The 25,876-nt window shown below is 39.4% G+C and overlaps 1 protein-coding gene across 4 annotated transcripts in view; it reads right to left on the reverse strand.

Annotated features, from left to right (window-relative positions):
• Positions 1-25,876, reverse strand: part of LOC140693408 (trafficking protein particle complex subunit 9-like) — a 101,755-nt gene that overhangs the window by 71,187 nt on the left and 4,692 nt on the right. For all 4 annotated transcript variants that reach the window (XR_012069141.1, XR_012069142.1, XR_012069143.1 and 1 more), the window contains exons 3-4: positions 14,515-14,635; positions 7,621-7,744 (exon numbers count right to left, since the gene is read on the reverse strand). The gene's annotated coding sequence lies outside the window, so the exon portion shown is untranslated. The remainder of the gene's footprint in view (positions 1-7,620; positions 7,745-14,514; positions 14,636-25,876) is intronic.

Genomic DNA, 25,876 nt, shown 5'->3' on the forward strand with positions numbered 1-25,876 from the left:
ATCCCCTTTAGGGGGAACTTGGATTTCTCTTCCTATGTCCTTGAAATGTAAACGTTTTATCTTTTTCTGGGTATTTTATGTTTGTGTATGTATGTATATATATGTTTCCTTTTTTTTTAAAGGAAATCTTGGACTCTGCCATACAAAAGGTAGAAGTATTGTGTACATATGGTGGCCACGCAAATAAATTGGGATTCTCAAGAATCCTTTGACAGAGCAGTTCTTTGGGGAACTGGAAGCGTGTGTCTTTGTCTAGCAGATCAGAAATATAAATACAGCAAACAGTGACCTAGGACTGAGCCTAATTAGCTCAAGGAGATAAAACTTTAGAACAAAGAAATTTTTGGCATTTTAGAACTCAGAACTCTGACGGATCCTTAAGAATTTGTCAAGAAATCTTAAATGTCTCTTTCATAAACAGTAAGCCTTAGTGATTTGAGCAAGCAAATTCAGTTTACTCCAACTATTATTATACTTATCTCATAAGTAAGTTTTAAAGTGAAGCTATGAAATCTCCAGCTTTTGTCTGTTTATAAGCCTGCGTACACATTATAGATGTGAGATATTTCTACAGCTAAAAAAAAAAAAATGAAAGTCAAAGAGCTCTGCTTAATTGGCATAAAAAATAAGAGCTTACAAATTAAGTATTTTAAAATAAAAGCTGACCAAATTGAATTTCAGCTTCACGTGAACTGGAAAATATTCAATATTAAGATAATATTTGATATTGTTTAGTTTAAGTATGTTATAATTAATATAGACATCTTTAAAGTCATCAATATTAAGTATACTAAATTTACTGTATCTAGGTTTAATGAAAGTCAAATAAGATCCTGTTATATCTGGTGCTGATTTGTCAAAAAATATTATAGTAATGTGGTGTGGTAAAATTTTAAGTAAATTAAATACAAATGAGATGAGAGCTTAGGGTAAATTTTTAAAATATATTTTTAAAATGTATGCTTAAGATAATCTCCAAATGTTTGGTATCTTTAAATTCTAGATTTGTGCTACTTTAAGTTAAATGATAGGATTTTATTAAATAGCTATGCTATTTTTGGATAAAATAAGATTGAAACATGAATTAATTAAGATTTAACTTCCTCTTACAGAGAAATAAAGGTGTTTAGAAATATTAATACATGGTTGGTGCCACCCTGAAGTAGTCTCTATTATTAAGGGAATGATCTCAGTATCCTAGGAAAGTAAGATAAATGTGTAAAGGAAGATATAAGAATGAAATTATATTTTGTTAATGAAAAATAGTGACTTTCTCCTGAAGCTGGTCACTTCTGAATAGAACAGAAAATAAGGGACACACTAATATGACTATAGAAAGCTGTGGAAGGCATGTGGAAGAGGAACCCTAAGGAAAGAGTTTTGTACGTAGTCAGAATTGGCTAAGTTTAGAATCAACTTGGGCAAAGTAAATGAATCTTCGACTTAAGCTGGTACAAGACTAGATTTGGTTTTCTCTCTGTTAAGAGGACAAAATTTTTTTAAAATGTTCATTCACTTTCAGTAACAAAATGTAAAGCATATTATACCACTTACCTGATCTGTTCTGCCTTTACCTTTGACATACTTTCTTAATGAATAAGTACTACTTTACAGTGATCTATATGTTTATCTGACCAAGCTTTTTGAAATATTTTAATAAGCTCCCCAAATATCAAGTTCTAATTAAAGTTCTTTTAATCTCCAGTTAAGTTTGGGATGCTACAGCGTGCCCCTGAAACATCCCAAAAAGAGATTTAAAACTAGTAAATTTCATTTGGCATGTTAAATACATGGTATTGTCAAATGAATAATAAATCTTCAAAGGTTATATTGTATGAGAAAACATTATTAACATAGATATTCTACATATTATATGGACTCCCTAAAATTATGGCATATCTAAAATGTTACCAGTCATATTTCTGGTTATAGTATGCAGGTTAATTTATTGATTTTAGTGTAATGGTGTTGAACCATGCTTTTAAATATTTTGTCATTTATAGACAGTTAATTGTTTCCTTCTGGTGATTTTGCAAAGTGCTTTCTCTTCAAGGAGATTTACTGGTTTCTAATAAATTTCAAACTATAGCACTGAACTAAACTGGGTAAGAAATTTTAAAGGTCTAATGAAAACTGATTTGAAGAATTAGTTACATCTGGTGAGTATGGTTATAATTTTTGATTTTGTCTGAAATACTACTGGCTTTTAACCTGTTTCCCAGACATAAAGAATCTCTTCTCCTTAAGCAAGTTATGATTCACAGCAATTTGATGAATTATACCTATGTAATCTGATTTGGAAGTGTTATCTTTTCCCTCTATCTGATCCCTCAAGAGACTAAAATCTCTTAGGTCCCCAGTGGCTCTATCAGAAAAACGAGGAAGTTCATCTCCTAACAGATATAGGAATCCCAAAATATTTTAGGGATTTTAAAGAGAAAAGAATTTACCTAAATCTGTAAGGCAGAAACCCATGACAAGCCCTTGATGTTGCTTTCCTGGCCTTAGAAAAGCTTATTAACATTCTACCCTGAGACTCGTTATTAAAAGTTCCAACACAGCCAATTTAAAAAAGCCTATATGATCAAATAATCAGACTTGTAAACAAATTGTCTTCATTTGGCTGTATTTGAGAAATATTAGGGTAATTTTAGAGAGAAAAAAGATTATATTTTAGTGGATATTAAATTCTAGTTTTGTTAATTGAGGTCTATATTTAATAAGACACATTCCAGATCATTCCTTGCTGTTATGTCACATTGCTCTGTTTAATTGAATTATGAAAAGGATACTCTAGGTTTGTTTCTGATGCTCAGTAATCTATCCTTGGGTAAAGTTCCAATGTCCAATGACCTGCAGCCAGGGGGTTATACATCATGGAACAGGCATGACTTAAAGAACTGTCTCCAACCTGAATAGAAGGACCCTTTATCAGGTACTCTTAAATACACCGTACACACCAAAGCTGAAGGAAACAGACTTTCGGATTCATTTCCTATCAGAAACAGCCCCTGCAGTGCACTGGCCTATAGAACACTGCTCACCTTAAAACAATGCTCAAATGGAGAAAAAGCTACCCAGGTCAGGATGAGAAGAAGACTACATCTGAGCTAGACAGCTGACCCAAGACACCGGACCAGGACTGTATGCCAATTACTTTGATAATTTCTCCTACCTTTGATTATGAACTACTCCAATTGTTAAGTTCATGGTAAATTACCTATGTCTAGTACTTCTATGTTACCTTGGTGGGTTTCCCTACTCCATGGCTCTAACTAGATAGCCCTCAGAAATGTTATTCTAAAAAGGTAATTATATTTCTGTTTAGGCAACTGTGGAACATACAAGTTGGGTGATCTCACCTGGCCAATTAATACCTGCTCTGGCCCTGACCATAAATAAGAAATTTCTCATAAGGTCACTCAAACTCAATCGGAAACACAAGCAAAATTTTAACCCAAATATGTAACTCCTCGACTATTAAATTCTTACTCGTGCCTTTATTAATGTTACTAGCTTTATTACTTATATCCTGTCTATTTTATAAAATTGTTGTCTGTTACATTTCCCAATGTGTAACTAGGTCTACAAGATTGATGATGGCTAAACATCTTGAAGAATTAGATAAAATTTATAACCCTGTATAAAATAATTGTAATAGTGTGATTCTAGGTATAGAAATGAGCAACGAAGGGCAAACATTTTTTGGATCATAATAAACTAGTAAGACAGGCGATCCTGAGAACTTTTAGTATCAACAGATCCTGATAAAAAACCTAACACCTTGAATGGCAGCTCAGAAATTTCTTCAGCTGAACTAGGTATGAGCCATCCTAGCACCGTGGGACAAAATTGGTCATGAAATGTCTCTCAAAATATTGGTCGAATTTAGGACCAAGTCGGAGCACTGTGAATGAAAATACTACAATGTGAATGAAAATAATGCAACCATGTCAGTAAACAAAGAATACTGAAACCAAGACATCAGCGGCTATTGCCACCCCCAGCGAGTACATGCCTGCAGCCCAGCCTCACAGCCACTCACAGTGGTGCCCTCTGAGCGGACTCAGAATAAGAAATGACAGGAAACTGGCCCTAGGTAGCTAGGTGCTTGTCAAAGAAATGAATTCAATGACCAAAATGTTTCCTTATTCCCATACATAGAAAAGCACTTAATTCTTGAACTTGAGATACCTGGATTTCTTTAGATAACAAGAAAACTTTTATTGTCCCAATTACCTGGTGTTTGTTGTAAAGCTCCTATATAACCAGCTCCTTCCCTACCTCTTGGGAGAAGTCCCTCAGAGTGATCTGAGAGGCTTTCATCTCGGCTCGGGTCCTCCCTCCAAATAAAACATAACTCTTCACTTTTAGGCTGGGCGTTTATTTAAAGCAAGTCCTAGAAGAGACACAACTCATCAATTCTGTAATGGAACACACTGAATCAGGAACCAAAAGCGTGTTCTAGCCCAGAAAAACTACGGGTTCCCCTTTCTTCCTGTCATTATACAATCCCACCAGAACTCATTACTTTACTGTCTGCTCAGACCAAACTTAGAGAAGAGTCAACTCAACAGAGTGCCTTGCTCTGAAGAACCGCCTGCAGAAGTAAGATGGTCTGCCTGCCCTCCTGCACGCTCTGCTGACCTCTACTGTCCTCCTTGGAGACCAGGCCAACAGAGCTGTTCCCAACAGCTGCAAAGTCCCACACATTAAATAAAACATTTATTTTATACCATATGTAACTTATATACCCATCTCTGAAAACAGCTTTGACAGAAGCCCAAATCTTCAACTTTAATCTGCAAAGTCACATCCGGTCTCCAAGGGAAAACAGGTTTTAAGACGATGCTAAGGCCTCCCAAGTCCTCTCCACTACTGTCAACCAAACTGCCTGCAGGTCTGCAACTGCAGGAGGCTACATGTCTGCTTTTAAAGCAACCCCTTCCTGTCCTCGTGTACTACAATGTCCCTCTATGCCCTCCCATCTCAGGGTAAGAGCAGCCGCTGCAGATACTTGCAGGGCAACACTGACAGAACGGGACAAAGAGGATCAGAGCTAAACTAAGCCTTCTGATGACACGAGCTTGTCACATTGTCTCTTTACAGATCAAGATATATGTAGAAAGAGGTTCAGTGATATTGCTCAAAGTCACACAGCTAATAAGTGGCAAAGTCTATATCTCTGCTCCTCCCTCCGGCAGGACACACCAGCTGGGACACCCACAGAATTCTCTTGTGCCTGCCTGACCAGTCCTTTCTTGTCACTCATAACCCACCACAGTGTCGGACCCTAGCCTGACTTTTCAGCATCTTTTTCCTCCAGTCTCTCAGTAACAAGGCTGCTCGGGCCACTGTATGACTTCCGACTCCCCAAAACCTCTGTGTTCAGGCTGGTCTTGCCTATGCTTCTGGCCCCCTGCTCAGAGGGTCTTCCTCCCCTGCAGGAGGATGTTTCCACTCTCCGCAGGAACACCCACACAGGGGAGCACTCCTCTCACCCTCAGCACGGCAAGTGTCCCAGGCCACATCCAAATCTGCCCCATTAGGACTGCGGGTGCCCAGGTCTGCTAGTCAGACCAGCAGCCTCAGAGCCAGGGATTATGCCTGGGTCACCCTGCAAACCTACTGCCCGCCTCACAGCCCCCAGCCAGCAGGTCACCTGGAAGTCACAGCAAGTGCCCCACCTAATCCAGAAGTCCCTTCATTTGCCAGCAACGCTGATGACTGGCTTCCAAACTTTGGTCAGTTTCACACAAAACAGGAGCTTCCACTGTGAAGCAGGGGGTTTTCACTTCTGCGCCCCATCCTTACTGGAAACGTCAAGGGATTCCAAAAGGCCTCTTCTCAACCCTTTTCTGATGACACCCTCCCACCCACAATACTCATATGCTCAAGAGAATTGGGTCCACGTAATTTTGTTTCCCTTACGCTAAGTGGCTCAAAACACTGCGGGATTCTTTCAATTTGAGTGTATTTGTACTCAGTTTCCCGGCTTTAATCAGTTTTTTTTCCTCTCTTCAGTATCCCTAGCAGTTGCCACTTCTTACTCCCTTCAGCAGCCTCCCTCCCAACATCTAGTCTAGGAAATCAGCTGTGATGAGGGCCCCGGGTGCAGTCACAGAAGATGCAACTAAGGCACAAAGAGGCTACATAATTTGCTCAAGAACATCAGCCTCAAACCCCAACATTGTGTGCCCCGTCCCTCTTTTTAACTCTTATGCTAAACAAGCTTTTGTAGATTATGCTAATAAACAGATGTGGTATCAAAATACATACAAGGACACAGATCAACTCTAAGATGTTGATTAACTCCACTATTTTGTTTCTATTTGTTTTATTTCTATTAAAAACATTAAGAACCTCTGCCCTCAATATAACAAAATGTTACTGGGTTTTAAAAACAGAATACTGAGGTGTTAAGTGTGTCATTACTCATACTTATTTGTATGTTCACAAGACAAAAGGATTTGAAAGTCTCTCTCCCTCCCTACTCACTACTGGCTCTCACCTGAGCTCTCAGAACACACATCTAACAGTCTTTCACTTTACCCACAGCTGAACTCATCAGTTTTCCCCCAGAACTCCCTCTGCATGTTTCCCTCCTAAGAGAACAGCAGGACCATCTCATTAATCCACCCAGAAACCTGGGCCTTACTGCATCCTACCTTCACAGACAGCATTCATCCTTTCCTTTTTACCATCTAAATATGCCTTCAAACTTTTCAATTTTACACACTGACCCTCACACAGCTCAAGTAGAAGCCACCAACACTGACCACCTGGACTCACAAGTCTCACAAGTGGCCCCAAAGACACTCTCCCCTACTTGAGACAAATTGGACTGTGTCAGTCCCATGCTTATAGGACTCTTTTCAAACCCACTGTTCTTAGAATAATCTCCCAGTTCTTCACCTGATGAATGTCTTTGCCATGAAACTCTCAGCTCAGGGAGGGCAGGACCCGCCCTCTCCACTCGGCCCCACCCTATGGCAGAACTTCAGCTTGGGAGGACCTGCTGAGAAACACCAGCCTGTATCTAAACCTGGTCTTGTGTTCTTAGCAAACTGCTTCACTTATCCATACAAATCCAAGGTAGATTAGAAAGATTTTAGATGTTGAGCTAGACTATTGATTTGGGGATTTTGCACTAGCAACCTGCAATTACATGTTCTAATCATACTGTCTTCTAAAAACCACACCCAAATTTAAATACTAATTGTGGAATGTCTTTGAAGTAAAAAGGACTGTACTTTTACAGACTTTATGTTTTATAACATGAACATCCTGCACAGGGTCACAAATGGAACTGCCTCACAAGTGACAGAAGCCAGATGAGAGGCATATATCAACAGGTCACAAAGATGGTAAGAGCAAAGTTGATTGTACAACACCCAAAAAAATTCCTCAAAGAACTGAAAACTCTGAATTTTCAAAGAAAATGTTATCATATAAAGAAATAAAATAAATAATCCTCTTCATCAGGGTTTCAAGATCTGACTCCAGAATTTTTAGCAGACCATACTGAATCCTAGCACAGAAAAAACAGATGGAAAAATGGTGAGTAAGTTTCAGAAAAACTTCAGTAATTCCTGCACTTGTAAGTGGGCACACACTCACCTGCTGAAGGTGAATATAGATCGCATTCTGGAGAAATTTGGAAGCTTCCAGGCTCCGCTTCTGGATGGCAAGGACACGGACAGCTTCGAAGGATCTTTCTAACTGAGTCATCGGCATTCTAACACTGCAGGGGTAAAAGGAGGCCCTCAGTCAAGAGTAGAGATGTTCCTGTCGTGTCTCACAGGCTATGCCTCAGGGACTCAGTGCCCTGCAGCAGCCCTGCCCCAGGCAAGGACCCACAGAGTGGCCCACCCAAGCAGGAGGGGCACTGTGCTTGAGAAAGCCCATCCCCGATGGGGGCAAGAGGAGCTGATGGGGTTGTGTGAACCTATAAATGCTCACAGAAATACACCTGCATATATTCAAGTGATACAATTAACAATAGCAGGCTATTTAACAAAATTTCAATTGTCAGTGGAAATTTTACCATTCCTTTCCGCTTGTCCCCTGCACTCTGAGACAGGCTTAGGCTCTCTCACACCTGCAGCTCTGATGCAATAGTTGTGAAGTCATTTTAGTTTGCTGCAAGTGTCCTTGCTCCCCGTGTCACTGTGAATGTCCTCCCTAACACAGTCAGATGTCTTCCTGGATCTCTCTCTGAGTTCCTTGCTCCTGTTCCTCAGATCCAAAGATAAAGGGCAAGTGAAGACACATGACCAGAAAAGGCACTGTGCACTTGACCAAAGTCCTCTGTGACCCCCTAGGTTAGTGCTGACCACCCCTTAATTTCGATTCTCAAGGTTCTGACCAGGGTGACGTTCAGACACGAGAGAGTCCTGGGTAATTAAAGGCTGCGTGTCTTGGGCGCGGGGACAGGTGCAGGAGATGGTTCTGGAACCGGGCCCCTCCACACCCCTGCTTCTCTCTCTCCGGAGGCCCTGCTGCCAAGCCCCCAGGCTCCATGATCTTCTCTCCTTCTCTTCTACTCTACTCCAAGCCCTTTTTCTCTTCCTTTATTCCCTAATTATTCCCAGCTGGAATAATTTTTCAATCACAGTACCTGAAAAATTTTCCCGCACCTGAAAAAGAGGTCTCCAGAGGTCAATGCCCATATGCTGGTTCCTGAAGACAGCCCCTGTTTAGGGGGACCCTCACCAACACTCACAGGGCATCAGGCATGTTGAAGGGCCGACCACTCCCAATAAGAGTTTGCTGTGACCCCAAGGCATGCACAGCATTCCTGATCACAAAAATGTATTTGGACCACTTATCCGTTATTAAGAAGCAAAAATAAAAAAAAATTGCCCATATTTATTAATAAAATTATTTATCAGATGGAAAAAAATTGTAATAGAAAAGAACAAGTTTGACTCCATATTAGATGTGTTCCTTTGGCTTTTAACCTGTGCCCTGTTTTCTAGGCTCAGACTTGCTAGCTCTGCACCTTTTATAAAAGAAAGTTGCCTTTAGACTGAAATATCCAGGACAGACTATTCTCCGGGCTTTGATCTTTAAGGATGTTAGTTCTTCTGCACTTATGTAGAGATGGCACGTTGCAAAATAGAGAATAAACTTTGATTTCTTTTGGAGGTTTTACAGAGGCACCATGATTTGACCTACATGGACGGCTGCAAGAACAAAGGATTCCAAAGAAAAACAATTCATACAGCAAAAAGTTTGCAACAACCAACCACACCCCCACGCCTTTTTAGTATAAAAGGAGACTGAATTGTGACTTGGGGAAGAGGGTTCTCCAGGATATCAGTATGCCATCCTCTGAGTCTGCCAGCTTTTCAAATAAAGTCACTTTTCTTTGCTCCAACACTTCATCTCCTGATTTATTGGCCTGTTATGCAGCAAGCGGAACGAGTTTGGACTTGGTAATAAAATGACTGCATTGGTGGCAGTATGTCTCCACTGTTTCCTCATTTCCAGTATGTCACAACCTATCAATTTTATATGCTGTTTAACAACACAACCAAAAAACCTATCATAGGGAACTGATTCTACAGAAATAAAGTTATTTCTGCTCCTTCAAAACACTTTTTCTTTTCTATTTTATTTTGTTTTGCTTATTGAAAACAAAATAAAAGTGAAATCCTTTAATTTCACGTATTTTTGTTACAGCTATATATTTTAAATACTACAGAAAGATTTAAATTGCATTAAAAAATGTTCATATATTATTATAAAGATATATACACAATCAATGCAGACTAGGAAAGGAATGGATATTTACTAAAAATCCACTGCACATCCAGGCTTTTACAAGCATATCCTGGAATATAAGCTTTAGAATCCAGTGGTCACCCACCCCCTTTCTCAACGCCGAGTGCCTTAGTAATCAACAACCAAGGCACCATCATAGAACCACACGATCAGTATTTTAGGTATAAATGAGGGAATTAGCTCATTCAATTCTAAAACAAAAACCTTAAAATAAATACTGAGCTTAGTTACAGACAAAGAAAATTGTACACACAAAAGTAGTTTCTTCCCCAAGTTCACTAAGCTAATAACTGGTAAAGGCAAGTTTTGAGCTCATCTGCCTGATTCTAAAAACTAAGGTGGAAATCACATTTGATTGTGGAGGGTCCAGCAGCACAGCCTATCACCCTATCTTTGTTCAGATCTAGTCTTAGACAGCCTGGGACAGGACCCCATTCCTATGGAACTCGAGGGCTAACGATAACACAAAGGATTTTATATCAAGTAGTTTCTTATATCTCATTTATAAAAAGTGTCAGCAGGTCAGCAGAAAAAACTGGGAAATACGAGTGGGTCCAGAGCTTTTTCTGATAAGTAACTCTATTTATCAAGACAGAGTGACCTTCCCATGAGAGGCCACATGGACCTAAAGTAAAGGCAGGTGAGCAATGAAAACTAGCAAGACCCTGGAAATCAAGCAAGAAGGATCCCTGCCATCCCCCAACAAGTTACCTCTTCACCCGCGTGGACACGATGGCAGAAGATCCAGGTTCTTGTCCAAGTTACACTATCATGGATTCACACCCATAAACAGTTATGACTCTCTGCTGTCTTAAGTCCTTCCCAACTCAAATATGATGACACCAATATCTCAGGAGAATGTCTATGTCTCCACTTCCTCTCTTCTATTAGGAGAATAATTCTATGGCCACAAAGCAGAAATCCAACTAAAAACACCATGCACGAAGCCAGGTGAAAGTCTGCGTAAGACACTTTGCTCTCACGGTCAGTGAATGAAAACTCAGAATAAGTGGTTCTTCCCCCTCAGTAAGTGGGAGGTAGCCTGATTGTGTGTGTGTGTGTGTGTGTGTGTGTGTGTGTGTGTGAGTGTGCACGCGTGTGTGTCTAAATCAAATACAATGAATTCTGGGATGTGTACAGTTTTTTTATGTTACTGTTATTTCATGAGAATGAGACAACCTTAAAAGTAATTGGAATCTATTGTTCTGAGAGAGTCTCAGGTTCTTTCGGTGGAGGGGGGAAAGGGGTAAGGAAAGAAGAAAAGAAGTAAATGAAGCAAAGGAGTAAGAATACTGCTAGTGAAAGACAAGACATTAATTTTGTTCCTACTTATATCACACACAAATTAGGGACTGGCTTTCCTCCGATGACTTGTCGAGCACTGAGTTGCAGAAGAAGAGGCAATAGCCCATTTCTCACTGAACTTGTGACAGTACGTGGCATCTTATAGACACAAATCATTTACCCAGATCAAACACTCTAGCAGCAGGCCATAATTATCCTATTTTGAGAGACAAGAAAACAGGGGTTGAAAGAGTGTATATAACTTGACAAAAGTCAGAGGACCAGTAAACAAGAGAGGATGAATTCAAACTCAGATCTGAATGCAGAGTCTGCTCTTCTCACTCCCAGGGCTGGAAAATCCTTAACACACAGGCTCCCCAGCTCCCCTGCAGTGTTCCTGACACCAAGCATTTGCCATGGCGATGGTCTCCAGTTCTCACAGACACAGTGCTCTGTGCAGCCAATAACCTCCATTGGACCTTGTTCATCTACCTGCCACGCCCACCAGGCTTCACCATAAAGGCAGGAAAGCTGGCTTTCAAGTACATACAAAGCCATCCCTGGTCTTAACTGGGCTCTTATGTGGCTTCTCAAGCCTAAAAGCAGCCATGAAACTGCTCACAATTTGCACATGAGCCACAATACCTCTCTCCTTCTGTCTCCCCACCTATACTACTTAGCTGTGACCATTTAGATAATCTTGGATACAAATTTTGAAAAACAGAAAAGAAAGGATTCTGCAACAAGTATTTAATACTTACAATTTTAAATGACAAGTTACAAAGTGAGTATTTACAAACCGAATCTGCCTTCCTAGGTGTCAGTTTTTACAGCTTAAAAAATATAATAGCAAAAAGCTCTCACTTAGAAAATTAACTAAAACATAAACAATTATCAGGAATAAACTCAAAAATAATGCCCATGTTCTACATGGAGAAACTACAGGACTGTACTTAGGGGTAAAGTAAGAGATGTGAATGTAGAGACATCAGCATATTGCATGGAGGAAAGCAGTTTTGTAAAGATCAAATTTCTTCTAAAGATAATTCAAAACTTTTTAAAAAATCCTATGAAAACACTTTTCTGTTTTTTTTTTAACTTGAACAAAGTATTTTAGAATTCTTCAGGAATAATTAAGTCATAATACTAGCCAAGAAAATTTGGGATGGAAGAAAAGAATCGAAAAAAAATTGCACTGTCAGATATTAAATAAATTTTTACATTTTGTAAGATATGGCGCTGGAGTAAGAAAGTAAGGTTGACAGAAATAAACCATGAGCTCAAAAATAGACTCTAGTGTACATAAGTATTTGTACACGTGGGATTTCAAATCAAAGAGAAAAGTATGAATTCAATAATTCTCCTGGGGCAGAGAATCACCTGGAAAGAACAAATTCTATTCCAGTCATAATGACCACAAGAAAAATTATAGAAAGTGATGTGAATATTAGAAAGTACTAATAACAACGAATACAACTCTTTGCTCACATTAATTCAACTTCCTTTCACTGTAACAAGCACTATTATCATCTCCAAATTAGAGGTTACAAAACCTACAGAAGAGATTTGTACCGTTATAAGAAAGTATTTCTAAGAATAATACCAAAAATAAAACCCAAAAAGAAGACATTTACTAACTTAAGTATACTTTGGGCCACAACAAAAGTAAACCTACTGAACAAAATGAAAGGCAAGAAATGACAAGTAAAAGCTGTGTGATACATGTTGATAAAGTCAAGGGGTTACTGTTCATAACATACAAAGAGCTGTCACAAAGCAGCAAGAAGCTCCCTCACTTAAATGTGTGCAAAGGACATAAGGGATCATTCACTTTTTAAAAGTCAGATGGCTAATAAGTGAAAAACGCTGAATACCTCACTGGTCATCAAATGCAAACTAAAACAATGAAAAAGCACTTTTGCTCATCATATTGGCAAATATTTTTAAAAGATATTCTAGCTAGTGTCCATCTGTGAGAGAACAAACTGTGAGCGACGTGTTTGGAGGACGACATGTCAATGCATATGTAAACTCTGAAAAACGTGTGTACACACAGACTCAACTCCACTTCTAGGAATCGTTTAATTTAGAAAAATTTAGTTCAAAAAGATGTAGTCATCAGGATATTTTCACAGCACTGTTTACAATGGTGGGAAGAAAACATGAACTGAAATCATATCCAGCGATATAGAATTGGTTACATAAGTTATTCTACATCTTTTCATTCCCCACTGGAGAAGGAATTTCTAGAGTCACTTGAAAAGAGCCTGTGATGAATGTAAATGTCACATCCAGGGACTAAATTTCCAGAAGCCTTAACTAGAGGAATACTCATATGAGATCACAGGAATATTTGCAGAAGAAGCATGCCAGTCAAACATCTTTTTGACAGTGGAAAATGGAGAAAATTTAAGTGTCCACCATCAAGAAAATTATGCAGTAAATCACAGCGAGCTGTGGTGTCTCAGGGGGCCGGAGTTTCAGCGTGGTCCTGGGTCTTGTCCACAGCAATCTCCCACCAAATGTGTCCTTGCACAGGAGACCACACCTGCACATCAGGGGACCCCTCCACTCTATCTGAAAGGACCGGGTGAGTCTGGATTGGGAGGATGTCTATGATATACACCTGAGTGAATAAAGCGAGCTGCAGAAAACATATAGTATGACCTTATTTTTCAATAAAGCATATATGCACACACATATACATGGATTTCTCAGATTCATGTATGTATCTATGTATGTATGTGTATATATATATATGACATATATATATATGTATGTATGTGTATATATATATATATATGACATATATATATATGTCATAGGCATAAATTTCATGAAATATATATACCACATTGTCAACAGCTTTTACCCTCAGGAAATAAGGGGAAGTAATATAGGGGTCTATCGGTACCACCACAGTTCTCTTTTTGGTATTTCAGTAAAGTATACTTGGAATTTAAAGGTTAATTTAAGTCCGAAGTAAAATGGACGATGTCTCCACAAGACAGAATGCTATACTGGTCATTAAAAATCATGCCAGGGGAGTTAGAATATTGTAGAAAAACACATAAAAAGCCAAATGGAAAATGGAAGTCTCCACACAGTAAAGAGGCCCAGCGTGTTCGCTGGTTTTTATGAGATAATTGATACACACTGACGAAAAGAACAGAAAATAGATGTTAAAGTGTTAATTATTATCTCTGAATTGTGGGACCAGGATAGTCCATTTTGTCCCTTTTCTCAGACTTATTATATTAAATACACTATTTTTCATCTAAAAAAACATTTTAAGAAGTGTAGTACCACTCATTGGAGAAAATACACGAGTACATACAGAAACAAGTAACTAGGAGACACCGCAGCAACGTCACGCAATGTAGAAAGGGCGATCCTGATAAACACAGCGCAGTTACATAACGACCCACAAACTGAGATCACCTGCTGTAACAGGACGCGGCCCCCTTCTATTTGTCAGTTGTGTCTTCAGGGCTGAGGCAGTTCTGAGCACGGCCAGTGTCAGTGCTGGTGTCTGGATGGATGCCACTGGAGGTGAGGGCACCTGCAAGCCGAGAGGAAGAACAGAAATCATCTTCTACTTTTTCTGTCTTGTTTCTTTGTTACTTTAAAAGAGAGGCATAAATAAGATAAACTGTGAATCTTCCCTAATGAAATTTCAGTAATGAAACTGTTCTTAAAATCTTTACAGCTTATATTTTGCCTATAACTGTCTTTTCAACAAAGCATCATATTTATTAAATGTTAATTAACTCAGTTAATTAACTTCCTGTTGAAACCTTCTATTAAAGAATATGAAATGCATATGTAAAAGCACCACGCCTATAGTGACTACCTTAGATGTCTTGACGGCAGTGCAGTCAGCCCCCACCATCCCGTGGCACTGAGCTCCTAATGCTGTTAAGAGAGCACGCTGCTGCCTCAGATGGAGAGAAACTGTGAAAGCATTCTCTGAAATCTACAGCACTGACAAAACATAACTGACAAATCCCAGGCTCCTTGGAGGCTGTCATTTTCTTTTTCTGTCCAAACACAGTCAATGAGCAGAACCGCCCCATTCCCGAGCCATGGGACTCACGTAGGAAGGAGTTTGGGAGAAATTTCCAGGTATAGAATGTAACCAACTATATGTAGAACTCTGACAAATAAAAGATGAAATACTCTGATTCTGGAAGACAATCAAAATATTCTCCTAAGCCTTAGTAGCTGGAAAGGTTGGGCTTCTCCTTAGCCACTTATTTATTTCACAGCCAGCGAGCATCTCCCACAAACCCTGTTTCCCTGTGTCTGCTGGGAGCCTCGTGCACACTCTTGATGTCCATCTTATAAGGCACAGGGCAGAGGCGTGTGTCTCACGCCTGCAACCCTCACACAGGCTTGCCTCCGAACCTCACTGTCTGAACTTGGCCCCATTTTCTCACCTGTTTATTTGGCATCTGTTCTTCTTTAAGCTGCCTGAAGTGCTACTTGGAACAAGTCAGAAGAATGAGTGGGTAGAGAAATGGACAGATGAACAGGTGAGAGATGGGCAGACAGACAGAGAGACTTCAAGAAAAGGGGAACAAAGAAAATTTCCTATATAAAATCCTCTTCTAGTCAGGTAAGAAAACCACCACAGAGAAGTGTGAAGAGGCAAGTAGCTTAGGGCTGTTTCCAGGATTCCATGTAAAGTCACACCAAGAGATGAGAGGGTAGAACTATAAATAATAAAAGAAAAAAGCACGCATTCTTGGAAAATATTATCTACAATATGTACTTTCTAAAGAATAGATTCAAATCAGATGAGCGCTATAACACAATCATTGGGTATTTACAGAAGTGAGAATCCCATCTCCAAACCACAAAGCATCCCTTTGGAACACTGAGAGTCTACACGGTGTGGTCATAAAGCCATCTCCGCAAATCCATTCTATCCTGCTCTTAGGAGAAATGAGCAGCTGTGCTGGGGCTCCCCACGCACGTCATTTACACCCATGAGCACATTTACAGGGGAGGGATGCCTTGGGAGCCCCATCCCTGCAGGACAGAAAACAAGTCCAGGAGAGGCTAAGCTGACCTACCAGTTCTCCATCTCACAGGACTGGTCACTCCAGAGCAGGACTTGAACTCGGACCCACATTTGTAATCAAGTTACTACCATGCTTTGTGTGCTTTTTGTGTGTATAATCCATTTGTTTCCGACATGAAAGGATATTTAATAAATATTCGGTTGTCTTGTCTATCTCATTAGCTCACAATTAATCTTTATATTGTTGAATTGTGCTCTTTTCCACTGGAGAAAGCAACGGAAAGAGCAGGGGTCAGAATGAGGTGGGGCTCCATTCTTTATTTGGTACCTCATCTCATCCAAGTCCCCAATGAGAGAGAAGGGGCAAATGTTCTCTTCAACTTTTAAAGAGAGGGCTCCACTGATGGTGACTTACTCTACTCCAAAACCAAGACTGGGGGTAGGGCACATGCAGCAACAAGAGCACTATCACATGTAGGAAGGCGAAAACAGCTCACGGGAGGGCTCAGGGGGTTAGCCTGATTTAATTTCAATTGATAAAAGAATAACACACTCTAAAAATACTAGCATGCAATCGATTTGCTCTTTCTTGTCATCTAGAAAGTTTTCGCAGTCCCCATTTAACATTATCATGAACCAGTGAAAGGATGAGTTTACAGACAGGGAAAATCAATGCCACAGGCAGGCTGAAAACCAGGCTGGAGGAAAGGAAGAGAAACGGCATAGTTAAAAAGAGAGGAAAGGCTGGGAAAATGACATCATCACAAGGACTCTCAAGCATCATCCAACAATCATATAATCATTCATTCAAGAGAGAATTACCGACGTCTCATTTCATGCAAGATTTTACAGAGGGCAAAGCAAGAGTGCAGCGTCCATGTTGGCAGCAAGTGGCGGGGCTCAAATACACTTCTGATCCCGGTACCTTGCACACTTGTCCTCAGTATAAAGGCAAAGAAAAAAAGTAAAATAATACTCTGTAAACTCTATGCATTGTTGAAACAAAATTAAAGAAGACCTAAATACCAGGACAGACACTCCACACACATTCCTCTATCAAAAGAAAGTGCTCTTGGAATGGCAGTGCTCCCAAGAGCGATCCGTATATTCAACGTGGTCTCCATCACAATCCCAGCGGGCTCCTCTGCAGAAACTGACTAGTTGCTGCTACAATTCATATGGGAATTCGAGGGTCTCAGTAACCAAAACGTACTTGAAAAAGAAGAACAACGTGAGAGGACTTGTAATTCTCAATTTCAAACCCTACAGCTGTACCTCCAGATGATATTAGAGGCCATTTTTAAGTTATTACTGTGTTTATCCTTATTTTCTAAATTGTGTACAATGAATATACCTGAAAGAATAAGAAAAATATAAAGTAAGGTATCTTTTAAATCATGCACACCGATTCATTCAATGGGAAAAAATTATTTTAACTATAAAGAGATAAATAAATATCTAGTGAAAAGGGACTACTTTAAAACAAGTGTGCATTTACAATTTTCATAAATTGAAAACCGAATAGCAGAAATACATCAAGTTTCTAGGGAGACCGGTGAAACATATTAACAGTTATTTTCAAAAATTCTAATTGAACAATGAAAACTCAAAGGGAAAATCGTGATTGACAGCCCACAGCAAACACATGGAGAGCAAAGGCCTAGATATCACAGTTCCTTTAAATCTGCTACTAACTCAATAGGAGAGGAAATTCCTCACTGAGGGGACAGTGGAATCCCATGCATAAGACAGGATACACAGTACAAACTGCAGTAGTATCGGGAGTGCATATCTTAGAAGAATTCTAAAGTTACAACATTGCTGAAAAACTATAAAAACAGACAGACAGATTAAAACACACAGCCATATATATTATATAGAAACATATGAAGTCTGCTCCCATTTTGCATAGAAATACAAACATATATGTTCATTTATGGGCATTGATTACTTTATCCCAGGTAGAATATTTCAACTAAAACAAATAATCAATAATACACACCTCTTGTCTAATCTAGTTGATAAGTTACTCTGCTATATAACCATAATGTGTCTAAGATAGACCTAAAATTAGTGGAAAAGATCTTTGTATGGTTTCTTGAACTCTTTTCAAAATTCCAAGTTTAATTTTTAAATATATCTGAGCAGTATTTCTATATGATCTTTTCCCTCGTGAAATGAACAACACAGTCTGTTGTCAAAATTCTGTCCTTACAATGATTCACGAGCACCATATCCTCACAAAACTGCTGGACAGCAAGGCATTATCCAGACACTGTGACAAAACAAATGAAATACAAGGAAGACAGTGACCCTATTCTGGAGGGCTTATAATCTGTGTCAACACCGGGGTTTTTATTTGATTGGTTTGATTGTTAGAAAAATAAAATCACTCAGGTACATTCTTCTTTGAGCATTCTGTAAGTCATGGCTCTGTTTTTAGTGAGTGTGATGAGCAGGAAAGGCTTGAGCATGAATTGATTAGGTCAACTAGCATCAATCATCACTCGAGAGTGAGTAACAAAGAAGTAAACTGATAGAAATGTTTCCGCCTACATGAGACCTAAAATAAACCTACACTGATCTCTGCAAGGAAAATGAAGGGATGAGGTCCCCAATGAGAAAACAAACTAACAAGAAATCAAAAAAGGAAAGACTTTTTCATTAACGAATCCAGGAAGGAGTGGAGCATGTTGGTGAACATCACAGATGCTGGGGACAAACATGAGGGTCTGAACTCCCACAGCACTGGGTAGCTGTGACACTGATATGTCAGTGAAATTTTCTGCACCTCAGTCTCCTATCCATAGACTGGGGCAACAACAGCACCCGTCTCCTTGAATGGTCCTAAGAATTAAGTTATTTTATATATAAACGTTTAAATAAAATACCTCAGATTTTAACTATTACCCCAAAGCACAAGGAACAAAGAAAAGAGTGATAAATTGGAATTCATCAAAATGTAAAACTTTGCTTCAAAGGATACCATCCAGAAAGTGAAAAAACAACAGACAGGAGAACATTTTTTCAAATCATTTATCTGTTTAGGAATTTGTATCTTCAAATAAAAAAAACCTCCTACAAATCCACAATAAAAAGAGAACTCAATTAAAAAGTGAATAAAGGATCTGAAAAGACGGAGAAGATGGAGGAGTAGAAGGACGCTCGTAAGTCACCCTCTCCCATAAATACACCAAGACCCACATCTACAGACCCACTCAGCCAACATGAGCACCTGCGAAACTCCGACAGAACATCGCCGTCTTCAAAAGATAAAGATGCCAAAAATCTGGTAGGAGAAAAGGAAAAAAGAAAGAACAAAAGGCAAAGCACCGCGGGAGGGTTCCCGCGGGATGGGAGCGGCAAAGGAGGACTGACGCTCGCTCGCTGGTCTCCCCTCTCCAACTAAGAGGCCAGCGGGGAGGAGGGGGAACCTCCGGGGCTTGCATCTGTACAGAGCAGCCCTTGTCTGAGAGAACTATGTTAAACGGGCACAGAGCGTACCCCCGAAGCCCAGCCTGAGACGTGGGCCGGCAGCGGCGGGCAGGGCCATGTTGCACAAGCCGGGCGGAGGACGGGGGCGGCTGCACGGAGGCAGCCCCAGGGGACTGCAAGTGGCTGAGCGCCGTGGCTGTGGGTGTACAGGGCAGAACAACCTGGGCCCTGCATAAAACAGCAAGGTTGATGTGCTCTTGGGGGGAAGGTTGCATACCCCCATCTCTGAAAACCCACGGAAACTTTTTGGGGGAAGAGAGGTGGGGCTCAGGCAGAGCCGCCATATCGTCCGGTGCTGAGCATCCAGGCGGGGGCGGGGCCGAAACCTGCATCCGCACCGAAGGGCTTAGCAGCCTCAAGGGCCAGACTGAGACGGGCCTACATCCCGGGGCAGATAGGATCCTTCCATCCTGGTCCCTCAGAGAACTTGCTTCACAGAGACAAAGAAGGAGCTGGGTTTTGGCCCTCAGCAGGGACAAGGCTGTCCCTCGGTCTTCCCGGAGCACAAGTGCGGAGCGCCGATCAGGGCGGAGAGCGCAGCTGCACAGAGCAGCTGAGCTACCGGTGGCGCAGGTAGAGGGAGAGCGGCCCCCCGCCTGTCGGGCAGGAACACAACCCCTGACCGAGGTGCTGGGAGGGGGCACGACCGGCCCTCCTGCCTGGCCAGTCTGCAACATCTGACTGCGCCATCCGGAGGGGCAGTGACCCGCCCGCCCGCTGACAGCAGAGGAGAGCTGCACCTGACCCCGTGTTAGGAGGAGGTGCGGTCTGCTTGCGGACAGGTGCTGGGAGCAGTACAGAAGAGGGCGCCAACGGAGGGCCTATGAAAACAAGCTGAGCTTCCAAAACAGGACGAAGACAGAAGGACTTCACATTAAAAGCACACAGACTCCAGGAGAACACCGACAACCCCCTTTTTTTTTTAAATCTGTTTTTACCTGTTCTATTTTCTATTACTCTCATAATTTTTACTTCTTAATTCATTTCTATTTCTCTTGGGTTTTGATGTCCTGTTATTGATTAGACACAGGTTTCAAATACATCTATTCATCTCCCCCCCCTTATATTTTAAAGATTTTAAAAGGACGTCTCAACCCGATTAATTCTCTGCTTCAACTCGCGCATCTATTATTCATTATACACTGTTTCAAACCCTCTTTCTCCCTTCTTATAAAATTCGTTCTCCCTCTCTTATTTTTTCCTTTTCTTTCCTAAGTTCTATTCCTAAATGGGCATTAGATAGATAAAATACTTAAGATCCAAATTAGACAACTGATACTCCATAAACCACAGTGCCACAGAGGTATGAGCAAGATGAGGAAGCAGAGAAACCTTTCCCAATTAAAAGAACAAGAGAAATCCCCTGAAAGAAAGATCAATGAAATAGATATCGATAGACTACTGGATGAAGATTTCAAAAAAGGAGTGAGCAAATTGCTGAAGGAATTAAAAGAGATAGTGCTTAGAGATATAAAATATGTCAAAAATGAAATTGAAGCTATAAAGAAGAGCCAAGTAGAATGGGTAAACTCATTGACAGAGATGAGGAATGACCTAATAGCTGTGCAAAGCCGAGTAGATAATGCAGAGGAATGAATTAGTGATCTAGAAGACAGGGCAATAGAAAGCAACCATTCAGAAGAACTACAAGATAAGCAAATAAAAAAATAATGAAAATAGCATAAGGGACTTATGGGATAATATAAAGTGTACCAATCTTCGCATAATAGGGTTCCCAGAAGGGGAAGAAGGATCAAAGGGGATTGAAAAGGTTTTTGAAGAAATCATGACTGAAAACTTCCCAAACTTAAAGAAGGAATCAGATATCCAAGTACAGGAAGCTCAGAGGGTCCCAAACAGGAAGAACCCAAATATACCCACACCAAGACATATCATAATCAAGATGGCCATAGTCAAGGATAACGAAATGATTCTAAAGGCAGCAAGAGAAAAGCAAAGATTAAGTTACAAGGCAACCCCCATAAGGCTCTCAGCTGATTTCTGCACACAAATACTACAGGCCAGAAGGGAGTGGCAAGATATATTCAAAGCCCTGAATGAAAAAAAAGATGCAACCTAGGATACTTTATCCAGCAAGGCTATCCTTTAGGATAGAAGGAAAAATAAAGAGTTTCACAGACAAAAATAAGCTGCAGGAGTTTACCAACACTAAACCCATGCTAAAAGAAATACTGAAAGGGCTATTCTAAATAGAAAAGAAGCAGAATGCTACAGAAATGAGAAACTCACAACTGGAAAGGTGATAATTCATGAATTGCAAATAAAGTAAACACGAAATTATAAAAGAAGACATGCAAATCACTGAGAGTGGGAGAGGGAGGCAGGGAAATATAGAATATTTTTTCTTTCTTTTTTAAATGTTTTAACGATAGGATGGGTTTGAGATCATGTTACTATCAGTTTAATACAAACAGTTATAGTAATGGGTTAATAGATTAAAAAAAAGGATAACCACAAGCCAAAAATTTACAAGGGAGTCACAAAAATTAACTAAAATCAATGATAATACAAAGGAAAATTATGAAACCACAAAAGGAAGAAGATAGGAACAAAGAGGATATACCAATTCAACTGCAAAGATAAGTTTAAAATGGCAATAAACACACATCTATAATTAATTACTGTAAATGTTAATGGACTAAATGCTCCAGTCAAAAGACATAGAGTGGCAGACTGGATAATAAAGCAAGAACCTTCAATATGCTGCATAAAAGAGACCCACTTTAGGGAGAAGGAAACATATAGATTGAGAGTGAAAGGATGGAAAAGGATATTCCATGCACATGGAAAAGCCAAAATAGAATGTATTTCAATACTGATTTCAGACAAAACAGACTTTAAAACAAAGGCCATCAAGAAAGATAAAGAAGGACATTTTATATTGATTAAAGGAGTGATACAAGATGAAGATATTACTCTTGTTAATATATATTCACCCAATATAGGAACACCGAAGTACATACAAGAATTACTAACAGAGATAAAGGGGGATATTGATGGGGATACAATCATAGTTGGAGATTTTAACACTGCATTAACATCACTAGACAGATCTTCCAGACAGAAAATAAACAAGGCAACAGAGAAATTAAATACTACAATAGAAAAACTAGATTTGGTGGATATTTTCAGAGCATTACACCCCCAAAATAGGATATAAATTCTTTTCAAGCGCACATGGAACATTTTCCAGGATCGACCATGTACTTGGGCACAAAAGAAACCTGAACAATTTTAAGAAGATAGAAGTTATCTCAAGCATCTTTACTGACCACAATGCCATGAAACTAGAAATCAACAACAGTGAAACAAAGGAGAAAAAAAGGAAAGCATGGAGATTGAACAATATGTTATTGAAAAAAACAATGGATCAATGAGGAAATCAAAGCTGAAATTAAGAAATACCTTGAAACAAATGATAATGAAAGCACAACCACTAAAAACCTATGGGACACAGCAAAGGTAGTGCTAAGATGGAAGTTTATAGCGATACAGGCCTTCCTCAAAAAAGAAGAACAATCTCAAATAAAGAAGTAAACCCACCAACTGAATCAATTAGAAAAAGAAGAACAAAAAGCCCAAAAAGCAGCAGAAGGAAGGAAATAATTAAGATGAGAGAGGAATTAAATACAATAGAGATTAACAAGACCATAGAAAAAATCAACCAAACCAAAAGCTGGTTTTTTGAAAAAGTAAATAAAATCGACAAACCTCTGGCCAAACTCACAAAGAAGAAAAAAGAGAGAGCACAAATTAGCAAAATAAGAAAGGAAAATGCAGAAATTACAACAAACAAAATAGAAATACAGAATATCATACGAGAATATTATGAAAAACTACGTGGAAACGAACTGGATAACCTAGAGGAGGTGGACAAGTTTCTGGAAATCTACTGTCCAACAAAACTGAATCAAGAAGAAACTGAACAGTTGAACAATCCGATCACTAGAAAGAAATAGTTATAGCAATTAAAAACCTCACTACAAATAAAAGTCCAGGACCGGATGGCTTCACTGGGGAATTCTACCAAACATACAAAGAAGAACTCATACCAGTCTTTCTCAAACTCTTCCAGACAATTGAAAAGGAGGGAATACTCCCAAACTCATTCTATGAAGCCACCATCACCCTGATACCAAAACCAGGCAAAGGCACTACAAAAAAAGGGAATTATAGGCCAATATCACTGATGAACATAGACGCCAAAATCCTCACCAAAACTTTAGCAAATAGAACCCAACAACACATAAAAAATATTATACATCATGACCAAGTGGGGTTCATCCCAAGGACACAAGGCTGGTTGAACTTACGGAAATCAATCAATGTAATACATCATATCAACAAGAGAAAGGACAGAAAACACATGATCATCTCAATCGATGCAGAAAAAGAATTTGATAAAATTCAACATCCATTTATAATAAAAACTCTCGCCAAAGTGGGTATAGAGGGAACATATCTCAACATAATAAAAGCTATATATGACAAACCTACAGCCAGCATAGTACTCAGCGGTGAAAAACACAAAAACTTCCCACTAAAATCTGGGACAAGACAAGGATGCCCACTATCACCACTCCAATTCAACATAGTCCTGGAAGTCCTAGCCACAGCAGTCAGGCAAGAGAAAAAATAAAAGGGATCCAAATTGGAAAAGAAGAGGTAAAACTGTCATTAAATGCTGATGACATGTTACTATATATAGAAAACCCTAAAAGGTACACCAAAAAGCTTCCAGAGCTGATTGAAGAATTCAGCAAAGTAGCTGATTACAAAATTAACGTTAAAAAATCAGTTGCATTTCTTTACACTAACGATAAATCAACAGAAAAAGAAAGTAAAGAAACAATCCCCTTTAAAATAGCACCCAAAGTAATAAAATATCTGGGAATAAATCTAACCAAGGAGGTGAAATATTATACACAGAAAACTATAAACCATTGATGAAGGAAATTAAAGAAGACTTTAAAAAATGGAAAGATATTTCATGCTCTTGGATTGAAAGAATCAATATTTTTAAAATGGTCACACTGCCCAAGGCAATCTACAGATTTAATGCAATCCCTATCCAAATACCCAGGACATATTTCACAGAACTAGAACAAATCATAATAAAAATTATGGAACCATCAAAGACCTAGAATTGCCAAAGCATTACTGAAGAGAAAGAAAGAGGCTGGAGGAATAACTCTCCCAGGCTTCAGAAATACTATACAGCTATAGTCATCAAGACAGCATGGTATTGGTACCAAAACAGACATATAGACCAATGGAACAGAATAGAAAGCCCAGAAATGAACCCACTTACTTTTGGTCAACTCATCTTCAACAAAGGAGGCAAGAATATACAATGGAATAAAGACAGTCTCTTCAGCAAATGGTGTTGGGAAAACTGGACAGCAGCATGTAAAACAATGAAGCTAGAACACTCCCTTACACCATATACAAAAATCAACACAAAATGGATTAAAAACTTAAACATAAGACAAGATACAATAAACCTCCTAGAGGAAAACATAGGCAAAACATTATCTGACATACATTTCAAAAATTTTCTCCTAAAAGAAATAAAAGCAAGAATAAACAAATGGGACCTAATGAAACTTACAAGCTTCTGCAGAGCAAAGGAAACCAGAAGTAAAACAAGAAGAATACCTACGGAATGGGAGAAAATTTTTGCAAGTGAAACCGACAAAGGCTTGATCTCCAGAATATATAAGCAGCTCATACGACTCAATAAGAAAAATTAAACAACCCAATCCAAAAATGAGCAGAAGACCTAAACAAGCAATTCTCCAAGGAAGACATAGAAATGATCAAAAAGCACATGAAAAAATGTTCAATATCACTAATTATCAGAGAAATGCAAATCAAAACTGCAATGAGGTATCACCTCACACCAGTCAGAATGGCCGTCATTCAAAAATCCAAAAATGACAAATGCTGGAGAGGCTGTGGAGAAAGGGAAATCCTCCTACACTGCTGGTGGGAATGCAGTTTGGTGCAGCCACTATGGAAAACAGTGTGGAGATTCCTCAAAAGACTAGGAATAGACTTATCATATGAACCAGGAATCCCACCCCTGGGCTTGTATCCACACGGAAATCTCCTTCAGGATGACACCTGCACCCCAAAATTCATAGCAGCACTATTCATAATAGCCAAAACATGGAAACAGCCTAAATGTCCATCAACAGGTGACTGGATAAAGAAGATGTGGTATATTTATACAATGGATTTCTTTTCATCCATAAAAAC

The sequence above is a fragment of the Vicugna pacos genome, unplaced genomic scaffold (assembly GCF_048564905.1).
Source record: "Vicugna pacos unplaced genomic scaffold, VicPac4 scaffold_19, whole genome shotgun sequence".
NCBI lineage: Eukaryota > Metazoa > Chordata > Mammalia > Artiodactyla > Camelidae > Vicugna > Vicugna pacos.